The following is a 17,466-nucleotide window of genomic DNA, read 5'->3' as shown; positions in this document are numbered from 1 at the left end:
GAAGGAAACTGATCTCGTTTGCACTCTTTGTGTTGTTTGACTTTGTGCTTTTTGGAACTGTTTTGTAATGTATTTTTTACAGATTTTATGAATAAAGTTTATTTTGGAAATAAAAAAAAGCCCTGCTGCTGATACAACTTCAACTTACTGCAGCAGAGGACTTATAAAGTGACTTTTGTTTTTTTCTAAAAAGAAACTCCCCACTTGCGGAACTAAACCAGGAAGTTCCATCACTGTCTCCGGACTGAGGTTTTAACCACTAGACTATACAACACCTCAGCAAGTTCAAGACTTGCAAATTCCAGGCCCTTAGTTTTGAAAAGACTTTCCTCCCAAGAAGGTTCAACTGGTTTCTGTAAACCACAAATTCTTAAATCACTTGAGACATTAATCATGTCTTACCCTTTTCCTTCTATCTATCCTTATTGAGTGTGAAGGTGTGATTGGGTAAAGTTTGCAATTAATTCAGGTTTTGCTGTTTAAATAAAAACTAAGTTTTCCTTTTTTAAACCTACAAAGAAAACCTGTCTCTGTCTGTTTATTTGGCAAACAAAAACACGCAGGGACTAAACAACATTTTATTTTTTAAAAAGCACTATCTGCAGTCAGTTAGGAGGTGAAAAGTGGAAGTCACCCACGCCATTTCCCCACCTGCCCAGAACACTCTTATTTGGAGATGTTATTAGTAAAACATCGAGACCACAATATGGCTAAGCGCCAAAGAACTGACCAATAGACACCTATCGGCCCGAATGGCCTGAACTTGACCAGTAGATCACCAGATGGCCGAGAACCCAGAATGTGATCAACTGACCAAAAATGATTGAGCGCCTAGAAACGAATCAAATGACCATAACATGGGCGAGCATCCAGAAACTAATAAACTGACCTCAATCTGAATGAGAAAGAGAAATTGACCGACTGAACAAAAATGGACAGTTGTCTGCAAACTTACAGAGAACAAGAGAATGAACACTGATCAAACTGAACGATTCGCACAATTTGAAAGGGCAAGCAGAAATGCAAAATATGAACACAACCTGACCAATCATCCAGGATATAAATAACTGATCACAATCTGAGCGAGAACCCCAAAATTGATAAAGTGGCCAGCTGACCATAGCCTGACTAAGGACAGCGCACCTTATCAGCAAAACTCAACTTGAACTACGACCCAGGCACTGACCAAATGCTCAAACCTGATAAAGCACCTGAATGCCGATCAATTGACCACAAACTGGCTGAGCACACAGAAATTGAAAACACTGACCACAACCTGACACAGCAACAAAACACTGACCAACTGACTGCATACTGACCTAGCAAGCAGAAGCTGCACAATTACCACAATCTGAATGAAAACAAACAGAAATTTGTAACTAACCACAATCTAACCTATCCTCAGAAACTGACCAAGGAACCACAACGTGACTGAGTAATGGCAAGTTGATAAACTGAGAACAAACTTACTGAGCAGGCAAAATGCAAACAACTCATCACGAAATCCTTGAGCTCCTAGAAACTGACCCACTGATCATAACCTGAGCGAACACAGAGAAACTGATGAACTGACCACAGCATGCTCAATGGGAAAAAAAGTGGCAAGCAGGTCACAACCTAACTGATCTTTCAAAACTGACAGACTTGTGCATAATAGCCTCTTCGTTCTCCTAAAGATCTGTTGCATTTATTTTTCTTGTTAGTCTTGTCAAATTAATCACTGTACTAGTGAATATTTCCCCAATGGCGGAAAAGGCTCTATATTTTGTATACTTTAAGATACAGTTTAAAATGTTCACACACCAGGACAACATAACCAGAAACTAGAACCTTAGAACCATAGAAACATTACAGCACAGAAGGAGGCCATTCAGCCCGTTGTGGTCGTGCCGACCAAAAAGCTAGCTGTCCAATCTAATTCCACCTTCCAGCACCTGGTCCATACCCCTGAAGGTCACAGCACTTCAGGTGCGTGTCCAGGTGTCTTTTAAAAGAATTGAGGGGGTTCTGCCTCCTCCAGCATTCACGGCAGTGAATTCTGGAGACCCACCACCCTCTGTTTGAAAAAGTGTTTCCACATGTCCCCACTAATCCTTCTACTAATCACCTTAAATCTGTGCCCCCTGCTAATTGACCTCTCTGCTAGGGGAAACAGGTCCTTACTGTCAACTCTATCTAGGCCCCTCATAATTTTGTACACCTTAGCCTCCCCTGCTCTAACGAAAACAACCCGAGCCTATCCAATCTTTCCTCATAGCTGCAAATTTCAAGCCCTGGCAATATTCTTGTAAATCTCCTCTGCACTCTCTCCAGAGCAACTATGTCTTTCATGTAATGCGGCGACCAGAATTGTATGCAATACTCCAACTGTGGTCGAACCAGCGTTTTATACAGTTCCAGCATTATATCCCTGCTTTTGTATTAAAAAAAGTCAGAAGCGCAAGGAGAGAGCCCTGACAACTAATTTTATCTGTAGTACCTGTGGAAGAGTCTGTCACTCTAGAATTGGCCTTTATAGCCACTCCAGGCACTGCTTCACAAACCACTGACCACCTCCAGGCGCTTACCCATTGTCTCTCGAGACAAGGAGGCCAAAGAAGAAGAACTATTGAGCGATATTCATTCCCAAAATTGGCACAACTACACTGACCCACCCACTCACACACACAAGAAAAGATAGATAAAGAGGTATGTTGTTTGAAGCGAGGTAGGTTTTCAGCGTTCACGGTAAACCTGTTGAATCTTCTTGGAAGTCAATGTCTCTTTTAAAGTTGCAGGCCAGGTTTGTTTGTAGATTCTTTTGTTGGTTGAGATTTCAGTCTGGAGTTGGTGATCTGTTTCAGTTCTTTGCTAACCAAGTTGAAGTATAGAACTCACAGCGATGCACCTTCTTTGGCTTTTGCTGAGGATATCAGCTGTCATTGGAATAGCTTTTGGTGATGTTGTTCAGGTTCTGTCCCTCTCTCTCCAGAGAGCTACTTTTTAAAGTCAAAAGTCTCTCACATCTTGTCTCTGTGCTGACTGCCAATGGCCCAGGATATGGCTACTTCACACCTTATTTGTTTCAGAAGAACCCATTCAATTCAAAAATGTTTTTGATGGGTTCAGGATGGGTGTAGTTGACACCTCTTAGCTTGGAAAGTATCCTTTTCGTCCTTACCAGATAGTGAGACAGTTTGAAAATACAGGGACAGATCATTTGACCTCTGGTGGCCATATGCAACACATTGTCCACTTTTAAAGAAAAAGTCAATTTTTATAACTCTTCAGTTTGGGTTCTGTATTTCAAATGCTGCACATCACATGGGCATGACACCATGGAAAAGAGCAAGTGGGCCCACATTTATCACAGCAGCTCCACACTCAGGCAGGTTTCATCTAAATTTAAAGAAGCTTTAGCTTCTTTTCAGTTTAGCAATTGATTTAGAACTGAAATCTGTAGGCCTGACCATCATATTTTGAGACATTGAGAACAGGGTTAGTGTTAAACAACTTGTTTTCCTCAGAATTACTGAACTGTGAGATGTTTTGTGAAATAATTTACTCACATAGAAGCCAGGCTCTATTATCAAGACAGAACAAAGATGTGTTATTAAAAGGCTTTAAACAAGACCTTGAGGGTTTGGAAAAGCAAATTTGTGTCAGTCAGTGTCCCCAAGACTGGATGAGCACAACTAATTACTAACCAAATGAATAATTCAGGCCTCACTAAAATAAAAGCAAACTACTGCAGATGCTGGAAATGTGAAATAAAAACAGGAAGTGCTCAGCAGGTCTGGCAACATCTGTGGAGAGAGAAACAGACTTAATGTTTCAGTTCTGTGACCTTTCATGAGAACTGGCAAAAGGTGGAAATGTAATAGGTTTTGAACAAGTGAAAGGGGAGGGGGAAGAAGAACAAAAGGGAAGGTGTGTGATAGGGCAGGAGAGATTAAATGACAGAGCTGTCAAGGAATAAAAAGCCCAGAAAGTCCAAATAGTTGTAGTAAAAGACAAAGCATGAGTCCAGAGAGAGTGTTAATGGCAGCATAATGAACAGCTCTGTTTGAAAGCAAAAACATGAAAAACAAGTTTAAGACAGGCACATGGTTAAAAAAAAGTTTTAAAAAATAATTAAAATAAAGATATAAATTAAAAAATTAATATGACAGTTATGCCTTGAAATTGTTGAACTGAATGTTGAATCCAGAAGGCCGTTGAATGCCAAATCGGAAGATGTGATGCTGTTCTTCAAGCTTATATTGAACTTCATTGGAACACTGTAGCAGGCCAAGGACAGAAATGTGGATGTGACAGCAGGATGCTGAGTTAAAATGGCAAGGCTTCACATCTGGAAAACTGCCAACTCAGTTGACTTAACCCAAGTTCAGCCGAAGAACATGGGAAGGTGAAGATCCCCCAACATAGCACATGCAACTTGAACTGTATAAAAGAAAGTAACTTTTGAATTTCAGTGCTGCAATCAACAGAGAGAGAGAGAGATTGAGGTGACCTGGTCAATCACTGGAGACGACAACCAACATGGACTGACCATTTGCAGGTGATTTGTAGATATCTTGTGGCTCCATATTTCTGTGTGTTCTATTGCTTGACAAACAGTGTATTGAATGTATTGCATTGCAAAAGAGTAGTAAAGACCTTTAATGGTTAGCTGAAGCGTTTGAGCATGATCTCATTATTTCCATAATTCTCAGAACTGTAAAACCCATCAGGACTAATAAAGGGACCTAAATGAGATTAATGGCTCACCCAAATCCTAAAGGGAGAAATATGAATGAGTTGGGCATGAAATATGTTTTAGGGAAAGTATCTCTTGGGAGAGGTGGGCACGGGTCATACTACAGAGAATGTGAAGAATTATGAAAAGGAGACGGTGCAGGAGTGCCTTCAAATGTTGTAAAAGGGTTGTATAAAAAATGCTGGGTTAGAAGGAAAAGAAATAAATTAAAAAGGCCACAGCAAAAGTTAAAGCTGCTGTAAGAAAAGGAATAGGCTACAGGTTCTGTTTTTAAGAGAAAGACAATGGTGTGCGGAAGCTTTCTGACCTGTGAATGAAAGTCTGTCTTTTAAAAAAATTGTCTGTGTGTTGGCGATATACACCTTTCTCTGCAGAGCTAAAAATCGCTAACCCTTTGCAGTCTTGCCTTCAAACTTTGAAGCATAAGTTTGTTATTTGTAATTAGTTGAAAAATTAGTTTTGTAATTGCAAAAGGCACTGGAGAGTTTGTTTCATAAGAGATAAACTTCAGCCATGAAGTTAAGCTTGCTAAGATGTCTGGCAGAAATCCAATTTGAACTTTTCAATACACTTTGCCTTAATTGTACTTGAGTTTTAAAAAACTGCTATTGATTTTTTTGCAGACATCAAATTAAAAACATGTCTTACTGACTGCTTTTCCAAATGAGGGTAAGTAGCAACCATCAGAAATTAAAAATTGGTTAAAGGGTGGGAAAGGATTAAAAAAAGGAGATATGGGAAAGATTCTGTCCCCTTTTTTACTGTTAACAATTGCAAGGTTATAGTGTTGTCTCTTTAAGAAGCTGGTGTGACTGTTTCAGAGCTCACAAGCTGTGGGAAGCTCTGCCCTCTTTAACTGGTTAGTGTAAGAATTTGAAGGTTATATTTATTTAGAGATATAGCACTGAAACAGACCCTTTGGTCCACTGAGTCTGTGCTGACCAACAGCCACCCATTTATACTAATCCTACATTAATCCCATATTCCCTACCACATCCCTATTCTCCTACCACCTACCTACACTAGAGGCAATTTACCTATCAACCTGCAAGTCTTTGGCTGTGGGAGGAAACCAGAGCACCCGGCAGAAACCCATACAGTCACAGGGAGAACTTGCAAACTCTGCACAGGTAGTACCCAGAACTGAACCCGAGTTGCTGGAGCTATGAGGCCACGGTGCTAACCACTGCGCCACTGTGCCACCCAATTTAACTGTGAAAACTAATATTTTTCTTTAGTTTCATTTTTCTTCAGTTTTATTACAGTCATTTGGAAGGAACCTGAAGAAAGAACAAGAAAAAATATGTAATGTATGAGCATGTTAAAATCTGATTTTATTTGGAATTATTAAGGTTAGCTAACATTTTACGTTGTGAAAACTCAAATATCATTGAGGCTACAGTGAAATTCTGGTTATTGTGATAGAGGATGTGGGAGTCTTTAATTCCAGATAATAAGGCTCACACCTCTAAAGCTTGTCAGTTTTGAATTTGAAATGTTAATGGTGTGAATTGGAATTTGAGATATTCGAGGTGATTCTGATTGTTTAATCTTCTTGGTTGTACCAAAAATCTTGGGTTGGAAACATCTTAACAGAATAAGGTTGAAAGTTTGAAAACAATTGAAGCTTAATCTAAAATGCTGCCTCTGACAAGAATGTTTTCCTTGGAGATGATAATATCACTAATGATATTTGTTGATTTCAATTCCTAAGGATTAAAAAAAATGTTAGTTTTAAAAGGGCTCCAAGTCTTGGGAGAACAGTTTAAAATGATATTCACTTTGTCTTCGATCGCGAAGAAAAGAAAGTAAAGTACAGCTGCGCGCGTCTGAGCATGTTTTGCTCTGATCACTTGAAAATAAGTTGAAAAGTTCACCCTTTCTGCTGACAGTTTTTTCCCATTTAATTCATCACACAACTTTTGTATTGCTGAGTGTAAATTGATAGACGAGGCATTATTAAATTTTAACTTTCTAAATTGACATGTGTTTGGACAAATTAATTCATTGGACTCTTGAGGAGAGCCACAATGGATTATTTGTGGGGCTTTTTTTAACAGTTCACAATAATTTCCAGGGCCACATGAGTGCTAATATCACAGCAAAAGATTTAGCAGCTTTCAGAAGTTAAGAACTTATCTGCAAACATCAAATGTCACAGCATGATGATGATTTGAACTAAAGGCTTTGCCTTTTAAAGACGTTGCCTTTCCCTTTCAGGTCATTTTTTATCTTTCAAGACAAAGTGTTCAAGAAGGGGAAATATGGGAGCTACATCAAAACTGAATACGAGCACTATTGTCTCTGATGTAAAATAGGAGTTGATAAAACAAACTGAAATGAGTTGCTGTTTCAAGCACTCAAAGAGAAATTTACCTGAAGTTTAAGGGATAATCTTATTTTCATTTAAAAGAATTTTTTTTAAAACTAAAAGCAGTCTAAGTGGTTTCTGAGTATCAAGAAATAAAGTTTCTTTTGGGGACAAATAAACTGAGCATTGAAAACGCCTGTCAGCTCAACAACACTGTTATTTGAATTTGGGATAATTGTGAAATCATAAAATATCTGGCGCAATACAAACAAAATGTGTTAATGCCTGGAACCAAGTGGAAATGTTTGAGTTTTGTTTTCAAGATATAATAAGAATATTGCATTAGACAGTGAATTGCCTCCAAGGGTCATGAATGAGATAGAATGGTAATTAATGGGATGTGTAAAGTTGAATCAGAAGAAGTGATTTGGAATAGGAGATAGAGATCAGAAAGAACAAACCACCAAATGAGAACTGGAATAATCATCCTGGGCATATTTTAATGGAATATATCAATCTGGTCTCCATGTACATTTTAGTAAGAGTTTGGAAAGTGTCGTTAAGAATTGTACATTGATAGCTTTGTCTTGGAGATATTTATATCCTTGCCTATACACTTTTTTTTAAAGAAAGGAAACCATATTTGATAGTCTGGCCTCTGGCCGAGGCATCAGGACCATGCAGGGGAGAATAGGAAAAGATCTTAAGACGGACATCCCCTGAGCTTTTCATAAGATCACCTGAAAATCCAGAAATGACTTGTTTCGGATGGCACCTGTGACATGATATTGGGATACTGATATAAGTGCGCAGATGCAAATTGTTACATGTGAAGCAACTATATGCAGAAATGAATAGTGAATTTGCACTGAAGAACGGATCTCAGACATGTTCAGTTACTTGACAACAGCATGATATGGAATGGTTAATGTGCACAGTAGAGTGAGGCAACATTTTTAACCATCAAGGCATTGACACATACTCCATACTACAGAATTATAGAAAAGCTACGGCATAGAAAGAGGCCATTCAGCCCATCATGTCTGTGCGGCCAAAAAAACTAGCTGCCCATTCGAATCCCACCTTCCTGTACCTGGTCCATAGCCTTGCAGGTTACAGCACTTCAGGTGCAGGTCCAGGTACCTTTTAAATGAGTTGAGGGTTTCTGCCTCCACCAACGATCTGGGCAGCAAATTCCAGACACCCACCATCCTCTAGGTGAAAAAGTTTTTCCTCATGTCCCCTCTAATCCTTCTACCAATCACTTAAATCTGTGCGCCCTGGTCATTGTATTATCCGGTATGGGATTCAAGTCTTTCCAGTCTATTCCTTTCCATAGAGGAATCCACTTTCAATAATTAAGATAGAACTAAATGCACTGGTAATGGCCAGAGGAAGTAAAATTAAAACAAAAGGAAGTTGGATCAGGACAATGAAAGGTTAGAAAGAAATAATACTTAGTAAGAACTATCCACAAAATAGATACAGGTGAAGGGAGAGCTGGGGAATCTTTTAAATCCATGCATGATCTGTTGCTTGAATTTTATGTATTTATGTGCTAAAATTTAGAATTAGCAGTACACCTCCAAAGGAGCAAGGAATATTAATTGAGGTGATCTGCAGGTGGGGAGTGTCAGTTTATACACATGTTAGAAATAGCTAGGTTAGTCAGGAGCTCATTATAAGGATATTTCCTTCTCAGGTATATTCACTAGCTGCTTATTAGGATAGACACTTAATTAGAAAATGTCTCTGATAGAATACTGCTAATTCACATGAGCAAATAGATATCATTGCAGAGGATGAGATAAAAGAGCAGTTACATCAATATGTCACCAAATTTGGGTATGGGATACCACCTTTACCCGAACATTTGACAAAGTTAATGACATGTATTCATCAGCTTCAAAGACATGATCACACTTTGATCCAGAAGAACCAGGAGATAAAGAAGGAAATATCCAAAGTTGGGATTAGTTCATTCTGGTGGAATATCAGTATGAGAATCAAAATCTACCCATGGATAAGGATTATTTCTCATACATTGGTTATTATTTGGTTGGTGATTGTACTATACCAAAAGACAACATAAAAAGTTAGTCAAGCTCCTAAAGGTAACACAGGGTGGAGATAACAACACCTCAATATAAATGCTAGTGTCCCAGAGAGTCTAGGTATATGGACACTTTAAGGTGAACAGTAGGATATGGAATCTCTAGAAAGAAGAACCGTAGCGTATGGTTGAGACTTGCTCAGGCTATCCAGCCATAATGATATATATAAAATGCTTGACTAAAAATCTTGCCCATAATGCTTTGAGATATTGGGAGCAAGGCTGCTTTTTTTCCTCAGAACTGTGAGATGTTATGTGAAGTAATTTTCTCACATAGAAGCCAGACAAAAGAGACTAAAGAAATGTTATTACAAAGGCTATTGTTCTTTTCCTCAATTTCTTAACCTGATTTTTTCACATTCAACTTCTTTAAACTGTCGCTGGTATTCCACAAGCCAAACAACCTTTGGCATACAAGCACAGCAGGCTGTACTTTGCATCCATTGTTCTTCTTCACAAACCACCGCCGTTTAGGATCATTCAAAAGAAAATTTGTAAGCCTTTTTGTTTTAACTCACTCAGAATTATAGTTTGTTTTGACCCGTGAATTACAAGAGAAGAAATTGGTGACGCACTCAGAAGGTTGTTATGTTTAATAGGGTTAGTTTATTTGTATCCAGAATTACAGATTTAAAGTGGGCACAGATTTAAAATGATTACAGATTTAACAGGTTGAGAAAGAAAAGATGATGATAAAAAAGCTGCTATTTTGTTACTGTACTCACAGCAAATAAATGCTTCACCAATATCTAGCATCAGAATACTCAAACATATTTCCCGTAAACTTAGTCATACAATTGCCCAAAGTGGCCAGCTCCTGTTGATTGCAGATAAGTTCTTTAATAAAAACAAGAAATGCTGGAAATACTCAACAGGTCTGGCAGCATCTGTGGAGAGAGAAGCAGAGTTAACATTTCAGGTCAGTGACCCTTCTTCAGAACTGGCAAATATTAGAAATGTTAAAGGGTTTAGGCAAGTAAAGTGGGGGTGGAACAAGAGATAACAAAGGAGAAGGTGTAGATAGGACAAGGTCACAGAGAATAACTGACCAGAAGGTCTTGGAGCAAAGTTAAGTTCTTTAATGGTTTCTCTTTCCGACACTTGGTCGGGTTTCTCCTTCATGACTGCAAAGTTGGCGCCCGTGACTGCAGCAGGTCTTCGATGTGTTCAAACTCTCATATCTTTTTTCAAGGGATGAACCTGGGTTACAATATTGATAGGCCATACTATTCTATGAAGCTTTTCTTCAAGCATAATACCCAATTATATTCTGTGGCCTTTATTTAAACCATAGGGGTTGAACCCACCCAGAAAGCTGTCCAACTTTCTTTCATTTTCTTCAGTAATTTTCCCAGAAAAAGATATTTATATTTTGCTGGAACACTATGCTCCATTTTATCTAAGTTGTACAGTCTCCAAGGCCTATTCCTCATAAATCCAAATACCAATGTCTCTCTCTTGCCTGAACTATCTCTTGATAGCATTATTTTAGTTTCACAATTCAGCAGGTTTATTTTAGAAAGACTGAAATTTGAAGAAGAGACTAATTTTCAGTCCAGTTCTGTTTGTCGCAGATGATGGGTGATATGGTCAAGCTTTTTTCAGTGAATTTGTTTAAAAAGAGGTTCTTTTTTACTGTCCTACAATCTCAACAAACGTGAAGTAGATCATAGACCCGTAACTGTATAATAATTCTCCAAGCTCCCTTTAGTCTTGACTTTTTTTTTTTAAATAGTGCTACCATTTATAAAACTGCTCTTTAATTAAAAATAAACTTGCACATCTGCTCTCCATATTGGTTTATCTGGGTGGAGTTATTTCAATCAGTAATGTAGAATAAGATAGTAATTCTTTACCTGTGGGAAAATCTGTCCTCCATTTTGGAAGCAGCTGGATCGAATTATTGAAATCAATGACAAAGAATAAAGAATCAATTGATCAAATGAGAGATTATCTGTTTCCTGCATTCAAAACAACTTGATAAAGTGATTTAAAACAATGAGAATTAGGGATTAGTTTATTAACTGAGGGAACATCTGTTCTTGATATTGGAAACAGCTGGATGGAGTAATTAGGATCAAAAGGAGCTGTGATTCATGGTGAGAGTGGGATCAGAGAGGAGAGGCGGGAGCATAAAAGGAGCTGTGATTCATGAGGAGAGGAGAGGAGAGGAGAGGAGAGGAGAGGAGAGGAGAGGAGAGGAGAGGAGAGGAGAGGAGAGGAGAGGAGAGGAGAGGAGAGGAGAGGAGAGGAGAGGGTAAAAGGAGCTGTGATTCATGCTGAGAGTGGGATCAGAGAGGAGAGGCGAGGGTAAAAGGAGCTGTGATTCATGGTGAGAGTGGGATCAGAGAGGAGAGGCGAGGGTAAAAGGAGCTGTGATTCATGGTGAGAGTGGGATCAGAGAGGAGACGGGAGGGTAAAAGGAGCTGTGATTCATGGTGAGAATGGGATCAGAGAGGCGAGGGTAAAAGCAGCTGTGATTCATGGTGAGAGTGGGATCAGAGAGGGGACAGGAGGGTAAAAGGAGCTGTGATTCATGGTGAGAGTGGGATCAGAGAGGAGAGGCGAGAGTAAAAGGAGCTGTGATTCATGGTGAGAGTGGGATCAGTGATGAGACGGGAGGGTAAAAGGAGCTGTGATTCCTGGTGAGAGTGGGATCAGAGAGGAGAGGCGAGAGTAAAAGGAGCTGTGATTCATGGTGAGAGTGGGATCAGTGAGGAGACGGGAGGGTAAAAGGAGCTGTGATTCATGGTGAGAGTGGGATCAGAGAGGAGAGGCGAGGGTAAAAGGAGCTGTGATTCATGCTGAGAGTGGGATCGGAGAGGAGAGGCGAGGGTAAAAGGAGCTGTGATTCATGGTGAGAGTGGGATCAGGGAGGAGAGGGGAGGGTAAAAGGAGCTGTGGGGAGAGTATGAATAAAATCAAGGCATGACATTACAGGACAGTGGGGAGGTGATTGGCTGGTATTATAGTGGTTCTTTTTCTCTCTTAAGCTAAGGCAGTTGTTTGAACTAAGATCTGTGAAATTTTGTCTATTACTTTTTAACATAATAACTGGATAAACTAATTAATTTATTAATACCTCGAAATAGCCATTTAAATAACTAATTAATTTTATTCTGGCTTAATGTTACGACCGAGGTGGGAGGAGTGCACTGTTAATTCAGTCCCACTTTTCCACAGGTCTCTCTATATTATTGAAAGTTTCCCACTCATGAAAACAATCAATCAGATACATTATTTTTCCTCAGAATAGAACACACCAACCAGATTTCTTTACTGAACAACAAAATTAACAGCTTATAAAACTAGTCATAACTATTAATGAAGTAAAACAATATCACGTAGATCATATTTTTAAAAATCCTACATTAAATTTTAAAAAGCCCCCTTTACCTTAGTCCCTTCACTCACACAGACACACACACACAAAGGATTTTTAGATCAGAGCTCGATTACAGACAAAAAAAACCACATCCAAGCAGATCACTTGCCCACCCCTGGAAAATAGCAGATGAGACACACTGCACCAAACTAGCACACAGTCCAACCTCTGAGCAACTGTTAAAGAATATCCCAGAATTAGCTCTCTTCAGGCGATGTTGAAAAGCAATTTAGCAGGCCTTGAAATGCAGGAACAAGATGAAATGACACACTGAACATCACAGAGTATTTCAGGGTATCGCAAGAAAATGAGCTGGATTGTGGTCTTCTGTTCTTCTTTGGAATTCTCTCCTTTTTCTGTCCTTTTTTGATACCAGCACTTGATTTTGTGTCCTTCCAGAAGGTATCACACACATGCACTGACTAACAACCAAACAGCTTGACAGTTTTCTGCCCACCAGATGTTCTCTGTTGCTACTGGGCGAGAGTGTTCGAAGAGTGTTTGACAGTTTTCTGCATCTGATGCCATGGCTTCTGCTCTCAGCCTAGCCTGAGCCAAGTGATAAACAGCAATACTTTTAGCAATCGGCCCCCTCACTGATTAAAAAAATATTTATTTACCTTAACTATACAATCCTTTTTTAAAAATTATTTTTAACAAAACTGACTCATTTTCATAAAACCTCCACCCTCAGAGGAATGAAATGTCATTTTTAAATGCATTTCATTACAAAGTGTGGGAAAAATAGAAAACAGGTTTTCACACTTATACACATTCACTCTCTTCATTTGAATAACTTGAACAAAGTTCAATGTGGATAATCTTTAAATGATAAGGTTGTAACAGTAAACTCAATTGGAATAGTCTGACATTCTGATTTTTATTTTTTTCAACAAAGGTTATGGGGTTGTGATCAGTAAATACCAGTGTCTCTCTGTAGTCGTGGCAGACATAGATTTCAAAATGTTCAAGGGCTGTGGAATATCTTTTCTGATGTAGATTTAGCCTTTTGGAAAAATATCCCACTGGCCTTTCTATGCCCGTTTCATCATCTTGTAACAGGACTGTCATTAGCATCAATTGCTACCTTGAGGGGCTTGGTGAAATTTGGAGCTTTCAACACGGGTTCTTCAATCAAAATGGCTTTTAGCCTTTCAAAGCATGCTTGGTACTCCCCTGACCACACTACTTTGGTTTTCTTTTTCTATAGTAAATCTGGAGCAGCAATGGTACTGAAATTTGGTACAAATTTTGAGTAGAAACCACACATCCCCAAAAAGTCATGATTTCTCGCTTAGTCGTAGGGATAGGGAAACTCCACCAATGCTTGCACTTTTGCGATTCTTGGTAACACTTGTCCATGCCCTTCTACCATGCCTGAGATAGGTCACTCTCACTTTTGCAAATTCACTTTTGAACACAACACAAGAACACAAGAAATAGGAGCAGAAGTAGACCATATGGCCCATTGAGCCTGCTCCGCTATTCAATACGATCATGGCCGATCTTGGGCTTCTGTTCCACTTTCCTGCCCGCTCCCCATATTCCTTGATTCCCTGTGAGACCAAAATCTATTTATCTCAGCCTTAAATGTATTCAATGATGGAGCATCCACAAGCCTCTGGGGTAGAGAATTCCAAAGATTCACAACTCTGTGAAGTAATTTCTCCTCATCTCAGTCCTCAACGATTGACCTCTTATCCTGAGACTGTGTCCCAATGTTTTAGATTCCCTGACCAGCGCGAACAATCTTTCAGCTTCTACCCTATCAAGCCCTTTCAGAATCTTGTATGTCTCAATTCAATCTCCTCTCATTCTTCTAAACTCCAGAGAATATAAGCCCAATTTACTCAGCCTCTCATCAGAAGAGAAACCCTCATCCCAGGGACCAATCTAGTAAATCTTAGCTGGACTGCCTCCAGTGCAAGTATATCCTTTCTTAAATATGGAGACCAAAACTGCACACAGTATTCCAGGTGTGGTCTCAACAAAGCCCTGTACAATTTTAGTAAGACTTATTTATTCCTGTAATCCAATCTAAAGGCCTGGTCAAGTCACCAAAAAAAACCCAAGCTGAACCCAATGGACCCAGATGGGACCCCAGCCCAACCTGGCCTGAGTCGCTCCATTTTCCCCCCGAACCTGACCTGACCCGAGCCCAACCCGCCCTGACCCGACCATCACAATGTTCCCTTCACTTACCTTCCTACTCCCAATCTGCCAGAAGCTGTGCTCACAGTGCAGACTCAGTTTCCCTGCTGGACGTGCTGGACTCGCAGCTCAGGTAAGTTTATAACTTTTAACACTTACCTTGCTGTGTGTGTCCGACCCTGACTCAGCCCAACAAAGACCCGGCCTGACTCGGAGCAAAGCCCGAAGGCCGCTCCCGGAAGAGTGGCCCAACCCGACCTGAACCCGACACGTCCTATCGGGTTCGGGTCGGGTAGCAGGCCTTTACTCCAATCTCCTTGCAATAATGGCCAACATGCCATTTGCCTTCCTAATAGCCTGCTGCACCTGCATGTTATCTTTGTGTGTTCCTTGTACGAGTACCCCCAAGTCTCTCTGAACATTAATATTTACCAGTTTCACACCTTTTAAAAAATCTTCGGCTTTTCTATTTTTACGACCAAAGTGAACAACTTCAAACTTCTCTACATTATATTCCATTTGCCATCTTGTTGCCCACTCACTTAGCCTGTCTATATCTCTTTGCAGCCTCTCTACATCTTCCCTGCAGCTTACCTTTCCACTGAGCTTCGTATCATCAGCAAACTTAGACACATTACTTTCTGCCTCTTCATCCAAGTCATTAATATGGTGTAAATGGCTGAGTCCCCAGCACCCCACTATTTCAGTGCCCACCAACTTGAAAATGCCCCATTTATGCCCACTCTCTGATTCCTGTCTGTTAACCAATCCTCTATCCACGCTACTATATTACCCCAACACTATGAGCCATTATCTTGCCTATTAATCTTTTGTGTGGCACCTTATCGAATGCCTTTTGAAAATCCAGGTATACTACATCGACTGGTTCCCCTTCATCTACCCCACTAGTTATATACTCAAAAAACTCTAATGAATTTGCCAAACAGGATCTCCCTTTTGTAAAACCATGCTGACTTGCTTTAATCATACTATGATTTTCCAAGTGCAATGGTAAGACTTCTTTAATAATAGTTTCCAGCATCTTCCCAATACTGATGTTGGGCTAACTGACCTGTAGTTCCCTGTTTTCTCTCTCCCTCCTTTCTTTAAAAGTGGCATGACATTTGCCAACTTTCCATCTGATGGGACCATTCCCGAATTTAAGAAATTCTGGAAAATCATAGTCAGTGCATCCACTATCCCTGCAGCTATCTGTTTTAGAACCCTAGGATGTAGGCCATCTGGTCCTGGGGATTTGTCCGATTTTAGTCCCTCAAGTTTCTCCAATACCTTTTCTCGACTAACATTAATATCCCTAATTTCCTCACTCTTTTTAGCCCCTAGGTTACTGCCTATTTCTGGTATGGAACTTGTGTCTTCTACTGTGAAGACAGACACAAAATATTTGTTCAATGCCTCTGCCATTTCTTCATTCCCCATGATGATTTCTCCTGTCTCTGCCTTTAAGGGACCAACGTCTACTTTAGCTACTTTCTTCCTTTTAATGTTTTATAAAAGCTCTTACAATCTGGTTTTATATTGCTGGATAGTTTACTCTCATTCTATTTTTTCCCTCTTTATTAACTTTTTGGTTGCCCTTTGCTGATTTCTAAAACATTCCCAATCCTCAGACTTGCTACTGTTTTCTGCAACATTGTAAGCCACTTCTTTTAGTCTAATACTCTCCTTAACTTCCTGAGTGAGCCACGGATGGGTCTTTCTGGATGAGTTTTTGTTTTTGAATGGAATGTACTTTTGTTGACCTCTTTGAGTTGCTTCTTTTATTGCTTCCCACTGTTCATTTACTGCCATACCTTCCAGTCTATTTACTCAATTAACCTTAGCCGGTTCTCCCCTCATACCATCAGAAATAGCTTTGTTTAAGTTTAAGATTCTTATTTGTGATTGAAATGTGACACTTTCAAACTTAATATGATCACTATTTCCCAGTGGATCTTTTACAATGCCATTGCTTATTAACCCTGCTTCTTTACACAATATGAGATCTAAGATAGCTTGATCCCTAGTTGGTTGTACAAAATATTGCTCTAAGAAATTGTCACAAAAGCATTCTACAAATTCATCTCTAGATCATTTTTGCCAATCTGATTGTCCCAGTCTATATGCAGATTAAAGTCCCCCATAATTAATACAGTACATTTTTTACATGCTCCAATAATTTCCCATTTAATGTTCTGTCCAATAATATAACTACTGTTAGGGGGCCTGTAAACTACTCCCACAGTGTTTTCTGACTTCTGCTTTTCCTAATTTCCACCTAAACTGATTCTACTTCATGATCTGCTGATGCCACATCCTTTCTTATTAATGTCTTTCTGCCATGCTTTACTATCAGGGCTACCCCTCCTCCTTTGCTATTCTATCTGTCCGAAATATTGTGTACCCTGGAATATTTACTTCCCAACCTTGATCTCCTTGTAACCATGTCTCGGTAATGGCAATTAGATCTAGATCATTTACCTCTATTCATGCCAGTAGTTCATCTATCTTATTATAGATGCATTCAGATAAAGGAACTTCAATTTCATTTTTGTGACGTCTATTCCCTGCAATCACCTTATATGCCAATGTACAGTTTTTGTTAAACTCTCTATCCCTTCCTGTCCCATTCCGTTGGGAGTTACCCACATCACTATCCTGCTCCGATGCCCTGAACTCTCTCTTTGGATTTCTAAATTTCCCTTCACCCAAACCCACCCACCCCCCCACCCTCTGTTAGTTTAAAGCCCTGTCCACAGCCCTAGTTA

At 39.6% G+C, this 17,466-nt stretch overlaps 1 protein-coding gene and 1 long non-coding RNA gene across 2 annotated transcripts in view; one reads left to right on the top strand and one right to left on the bottom strand.

Annotated features, from left to right (window-relative positions):
• The window catches only part of LOC137346289 (stonustoxin subunit alpha-like), a 209,582-nt gene that overhangs the window by 166,384 nt on the left and 25,732 nt on the right, over positions 1–17,466 (bottom strand).
• LOC137346290 (uncharacterized) lies at positions 4,283–6,056 on the top strand. Its single transcript, XR_010968695.1, has 3 exons — positions 4,283–4,540; positions 5,362–5,407; positions 5,993–6,056. It is a non-coding gene; the product is annotated as an uncharacterized lncRNA (long non-coding RNA).

Source organism: Heterodontus francisci, chromosome 29 (genome assembly GCF_036365525.1).
Source record: "Heterodontus francisci isolate sHetFra1 chromosome 29, sHetFra1.hap1, whole genome shotgun sequence".
NCBI classification, from domain to species: Eukaryota; Metazoa; Chordata; class Chondrichthyes; order Heterodontiformes; family Heterodontidae; genus Heterodontus; species Heterodontus francisci.
This window is presented reverse-complemented; position numbering and strand designations above follow the sequence as displayed.